Source organism: Zootoca vivipara, chromosome 7 (genome assembly GCF_965207765.1).
Source record: "Zootoca vivipara chromosome 7, rZooViv2.hap1.1, whole genome shotgun sequence".
Lineage (NCBI taxonomy): Eukaryota > Metazoa > Chordata > Lepidosauria > Squamata > Lacertidae > Zootoca > Zootoca vivipara.
Window position 1 is genome coordinate 57,607,208 of NC_142590.1, and position 6,110 is coordinate 57,613,317.

Sequence of the window (6,110 nt, forward strand, 5' to 3'; positions counted from 1 at the left end):
TGCTAGTGAGTGATGTAGCAGAGCAATTTCCCCTCAATATAGCTGGAAGCTAGTTTGCATATTTGTTTGAATCTCTTAGTTAAGATGATTTCCTGGTGTCCCCTTTAATCCTTCTTACAAGAATAAAGACACAAGAGTCTTTCTCAGTAAAGTAACAAAACGTTTACTCACATTTCAGTTCATGATTTGATCCCTGAAAGGCAAGCTTTACTTAATAGTTACACAAGAAAGTCTGAGTTTGTCTCATATGGAGATTGAACTCAAGTACTCCTGGCTGAGAGTCAGCAGGCAGCAAAATTACATTAAGATAACAAAATGGCTGCAGGAGAGCATCATGACAGCAAAAGATCAGCAAGCAAGAGAGCAAGAAAGGACGGGCAAGAGCGGGCAAGGCGGAGGTGCGGGCGGCTCCATATGCCTCCTTGATGGGCCCCCTTGATGCGCCCCCTGCTGGGTGGGCACCCTGGCGCACCGCGCCAGTCAGCCCAATAGGAAGGACAGCCCTGGTACAAAGTTACGGTATACAGTGGTACCTCCGTTACGGACGGGATCCGTTCCAGAGGCCCGGCCGTATCCCAAAAAGTCTGCAACCGGAGGCGACCTTCTGCACATGCACGCGGCACAATCGAGTGTTTTTGTGCATGCACACGCAGTGTAACGTGGAAGTATACACTTCTGGGTTTGCCATGTTCGCAACCCAAAGTTTACGTATTCGGAGGGATACGTAAACAGAGGTACGACTGTATTGTGTGTCTTTACTTGAGTTCTCAGAGTTAGAAGTTTTGACATTCCTCCAAGAATCTGAGAGAGTGTTAGCCTTGCAACAGTCACCCTGGGTATGTCTTTTGGCTGAAATGCGGCATACTATATAAATTAACAGTAACACAATATCCCTAAAAAATAGGATACCTAAGAGTCGAGAGCTTGCCCAGTGTCATTATCATAGAACTGTAGGGTTGTAAGGGACCCTGAGGATAATCTAGTTCAGCCCCTTACAATTCAGGAATATGCAGCTGTCCCATACAGGGATCGATCCTACAACCATGGCATTATCAGTACCATGCTCTAACCAACTGAGCTATCCTTGTTCTAGCAGGGCTTGTAGGTTGAATCATGCTCTAAGTCAGGGGCATAGCAAGGGGGGGGAGCGGAGGGGGCGGCCCGCTCCTAGCTCTGTCTTTTGAGGGGCAGCTCGAGCAGCGCTGCCTCCGGCACCCTGCTACGTTGCGACGCATGTGTCGTACGTAGTGACGCATGCGCCATATGTATCAACACTGCGCATGTGCGCTACATAGTGATGCCCTGCCCCCGGGTGCGCATTATGTTTGCAGCTCCGGGTGCCCGAGCGGCTTCCTATGCCACTGCTGTAAGTTACTGGGGGGAAAACCAAAAGTAGTACTTTTGGCAAAAATAGCACTAATGTTGCAAAATTATTTTACTCACCCTTAAAAGTATACTGTTTTGTTGTTACTTTCCTCAGGCTAAAGTATAGGACTTGCAGTTAATTTTAGGAGCTGTGCGAAGCTTAAAATCTTATTTTCTTTTTTCATTTACTCTAGCTATTCTAAAACGACTGCTAAAATGATACACCTAGAATATCAAAGATGCTTAAGCTCTCCTGAATCTTCATACCTCTTTGGAAAAGTGACTTGTGTAATAACAAATGCTGCTGCGGCAGCACCGTGTGGAATTCTATATGAACAAACTGCTGCATTCCCCAACAGCCTCTGAGGATAGAACTAAATGTTAAAAGAAATCCAGGTTACAGTATCTCTGAAAATGCCACATCTGTTCTGACTTTTCTTCTTTCTTCTCCTTAATGTCTAGTCATTGCAACTTACCCCATGCCCTCATGTCATTACACCGTGTATATGCTCAACTGCACTGTCACTGTCTTCTGCTGTTAGAGAAATGTATAGCATAAAGATGTTGGACACATCATTAAATGCTATAGAGCAGAAGAAACCCAACCAGGGCTGTATCCCACCCCCTGCCCCGGAGTCAAAAGACTTTGAGACTGCTTCGCTGTCATTCCACTTTGAGACTGCTTCGATGTCAGTCTCCGTTGTAATGAAAAGGGATTACCTTGAATTAATTAAAAACCTCTTACAATCCAATATATCCAAATACAGTAGTAGTCCTTCTGTTGTAAACAGGAGAATGTCATTACTATCCATGATGGTTTTCCAGAGTAACAATCGGCTGCTTTTTTCAATCTCTTTGGATTTTAGAAGTTCACAAAAGCCATTCTGGGGTAAGACTTTATGTTTCAGATGCATTTGGTTTACACTGACCACTGTTTTAAATCTGAATCTTATAACTTGTATAAATTTATGAAGATATTTTTGTATGTTTGTGAATCAAAGATTTTAGATTGTAAGAAATATCATGCATATGTATCAATGTGATATGTTAAATCTCTGCTTTATAAATGGTGTGTAGATAGTGTGTGTCCCTGTACCTTTTTAGGCAGTTACTAGTCCTTGACTAAAATTATACTGTGTTAGAATCTTGCAATAGTAGTCTGCACCACAAATGAAATCCTAATATACTTAACGTTAATTTTCAGCCATATACAAAATAACAACAACAATACATACCACAGATCACCAGTAAATCCTCAGCTTCAACAATGTCATTTTCAATCTCCTACAGATGAAAGTTAATTCTAATTCCTTTAGAAAAAAAACTATCAGATTCCACCTAGAACACTATCCTTTCCAGGATAGTTGCATGCTTTTATTCTTCCAACATAACCCATTTTCCTTTAAAGGAAGTTACTTCCTACCGCATAATTCTCTGCTGAATCACATACTGCACCTTCGTAAGTCGAAAAACGCCATTGGAAACGCACGTTCCCATAGGAATGCATTGGAAACAGAAAAATTCGAAGCAACCCTATCTAAAAAACTGCTGCGGTTTCCCCCCGAATGTCGAGACATTCGTAAGCGCGCGGCCATTACCCCCATCGAGTTGTTCGTAAGTCGAGGTACCGGTACCACTGTATATGACATTAAAATTTCAAAACATTTACACACAAAAAGTCTGGAATGCTATTATAACCCCCTGGGCCAAATATATGATACACTCGCCCCAGATCCCATCTGTATATTAGCTGGGGCAGCCTTCACCTGCTCCCTTAAAGGAACAATGCCACATTTGTGCCATATGATTTTTAAATACTGGTAACATTAATACTTATATTTTAAAAATCCCAAGTAGAAACAGACTCTGTAAAATTAATCTTATTGCAGAAATACTGTTACAGTGGTACCTCGGGTTACAGACGCTTCAGGTTACAGATGCTTCAGGTTACAGACTGCTAACCCAGAAATAGTACCTCGGGTTAAGAAATTTGCTTCAGGATGAGAACAGAAATCGCGCCACCACAGCGCAGCTGCAGTGGGAGGCCCCATTAGCTAAAGTGGTACCTCAAGTTAAGAACAGTTTCAGGTTAAGAACAGACCTCCAGAATGAATTAAGTTCTTAACCAGAGGTACCACTGTATTTAAACCATTAGGAATAACTGCCTGACATATAATATGCTTCTCGTTGAGAAAGTAAATAAAAGTATAAATTGCTAAAAACTTCAAGGGTATATGTTGATTTGCTCCTGTTCCTTTTAAATGTTTTCATTTTTGCTTTCTTTAACCACACCCTAATTGAGCGCTTTACTTTAAGTCACTTGGAGACTTTTGAGTGACAAGTGTCTAATAAATTTAATAATTTTTTAAAATCACATTTTCATATTACAGTACTTTCCTTTGGTCTGTAGTCTTTGCTGGTTACTAGATTTTTCATTTAATTTTATAGCTGATTTGCAGAGGACCAAAAGGCCCACCCCCTTGACCCTGCAAATAAGCTGCACTACAATTCTATGATTCTGTAAGGTACAATCATATACAAAGCTGTCCACCAAAACACTGTCACAAGGCTAAAATCAAAACTTTCTTTACACAACCCTACACATGGCAGGGACCCATTATACCCAGAGATTACCATGTGTAGTCAATTTAAATTTTGGAGAGTAATAGCACATGTACAATCATGTTGGTGAACAAGGATTTGAAGGAAAATAAACTTGTGGATATGTGGGAAGGAAGAATTATTGGATCAGAATAGCTACTTATCAGAAGGAAGGGTAATTATTGGAATCAGAAGGCAATGAAGGATAAAACCCCGTCTACTGAACACCCAATAGAGTCGGAAAAATAAACCAAAGAAACATTACATTCAAAAAGACTCCCCAGAAGCCAAAATAAAGGCTTCTGGATAATTCTTTGCTGCTATCTAGTGGTCAGCTACATGCAGTGAAAGCTACTATCCATAAAACATCATTTTAATCTCCAACCCATAGAGATCAAGCTCAGATGAACCATAGAATCTTAGAATTGCAAAGGTGGGCCCTCAAAGGTCATCTATAAATAATAATAATAATAATAATAATAATCCCAGTCATTCTCGGCAGCTTCCAACAGAAATATTAAAATACAATAATTTATTAAACATTAAAAGCTTCCCTAATCAGGGCTGCCTTCAGATGTCCTCTAAAAGTCTGGTACTGTAGTTGTTTTTCTCTTTGACATCTGGTGGGAGGGCGTTCCACAGGACGGGTGCAACTACCGAGAAGGCCCTCTGCCTGGTTCCCTGTAACTTGGCTTCTCACAGCGAGGGAACCGCCAGAAGGCCCTCGGCACTGGACCTCAGTGTCCGGGCAGAACGATGGAGGTGGAGACGCTCCTTCAGGTATACTGGACCGAGGCCGTTTAGGGCTTTAAAGGTCAGCACCAACACTTTGAATTGTGCTCGGAAACGTACTGGGAGCCAATGTAGGTCTTTCAAGACCAGTGTTATGTGGTCTTGGCGGCTGCTCCCAGTCACCAGTCTAGCTGCCGCATCCTGGATTAATTGTAGTTTCCGGGTCACCTTCAAAGGTAGCCCCACATAGAGCGCATTGCAGTACTCCAAGCGAGAGATAACTAGAGCATGCACTACTCTGGTGAGACAGTCTGCAGGCAGGTAGGGTCTCAGCCTGCGTACCAGATGGAGTTGATAGACAGCTGCCCTGGATACAGAATTAACCTACGCCTCCATGGACAGCTGTGAGTCCAAAACGACTCCCAGGTTGCACATCTAGTCCAACCCCCTGCAATGCAGGAATCTTTTTGCCCATTGTGAGGTTCCAACCCAGGTCCTCAGATTATGAGTCTCATGGTCTAGAAATTGATCTACCCCACAACTTTAATCCCAGTTTCTACGAAAGTTGTGCCTTTCCAGCTATATCAACATTTGACTGCAAATTTTAATTATTAGTATTAGTGGTAAGCATTTTTACCTACTCTTCAGCTGAAAAGGCTCCCAAAGTGAAACAACAACATGCATATGTTATGTATAATATTGAATCAGGGTCTATTGCTACCATATGAATTTGAATATGTTGGCAAATTCTAACAATTTACATCTGTCATTGATGTTGGGGGGGGGGATATGGCTAACAGGTGGCCTTCCCTTGTAGATCCAGTTGGGCTTTGGAGCCTTTCCGGTGAACAGACAGATCTCTATGCATGGATACCCTTTTAATTTTACTTCTATTTTTTTTGCTGCACTCTCATTTGCAATTATTGCTCAGGATCTGGTAACTGGCAAGCCTAGTCTTCAATAAGGAACTTTATCAGAAGCATTTTGAAAGCCCAGCGTGTATTATATTCCCATCATTAAAATGCATCTCGCATCTTTAAACATGGTTTTAGCAGATCGACAACCCGAATAAGTAGAACCAATATGGCCTCCATCCCCTACCCCCATTGGCGAATTGCTGAAAACACAGAGAAAAACTATGCGTGCATGTTTCTCACCTTATGGTTGCTTTCAGGTTTTCAATGTTCTTTTATTCTGAGTGGGGTGGGGGAGGCTCTCAGCTAATCCAAGCCTTGATCACCCTTTCAGAAGTTATTGGAGGAAGAAATTTGGAGTAAAGAACAGTAGTCAAAGAAGCAGAAAATACAAAATCTGCTTTGTTTGCGTAGGTGCAGTAAGAAGGGTCGGGATGGGAAAATTGAAGTGCGATTATTTTGATGTCTACCTTATGTTCATATCTGAGTTCATTAGTA

At 41.8% G+C, this 6,110-nt stretch overlaps 1 protein-coding gene across 1 annotated transcript in view; it reads left to right on the plus strand.

Annotated features, from left to right (window-relative positions):
- The window catches only part of LOC118088525 (complement receptor type 2-like), a 70,957-nt gene extending 67,216 nt beyond the window's left edge, over positions 1-3,741 (plus strand). The window contains exon 20 of the mRNA XM_088673599.1: positions 1,560-3,741. The gene's annotated coding sequence lies outside the window, so the exon portion shown is untranslated. The remainder of the gene's footprint in view (positions 1-1,559) is intronic.
- Positions 3,742-6,110: the final 2,369 nt, after the last annotated feature.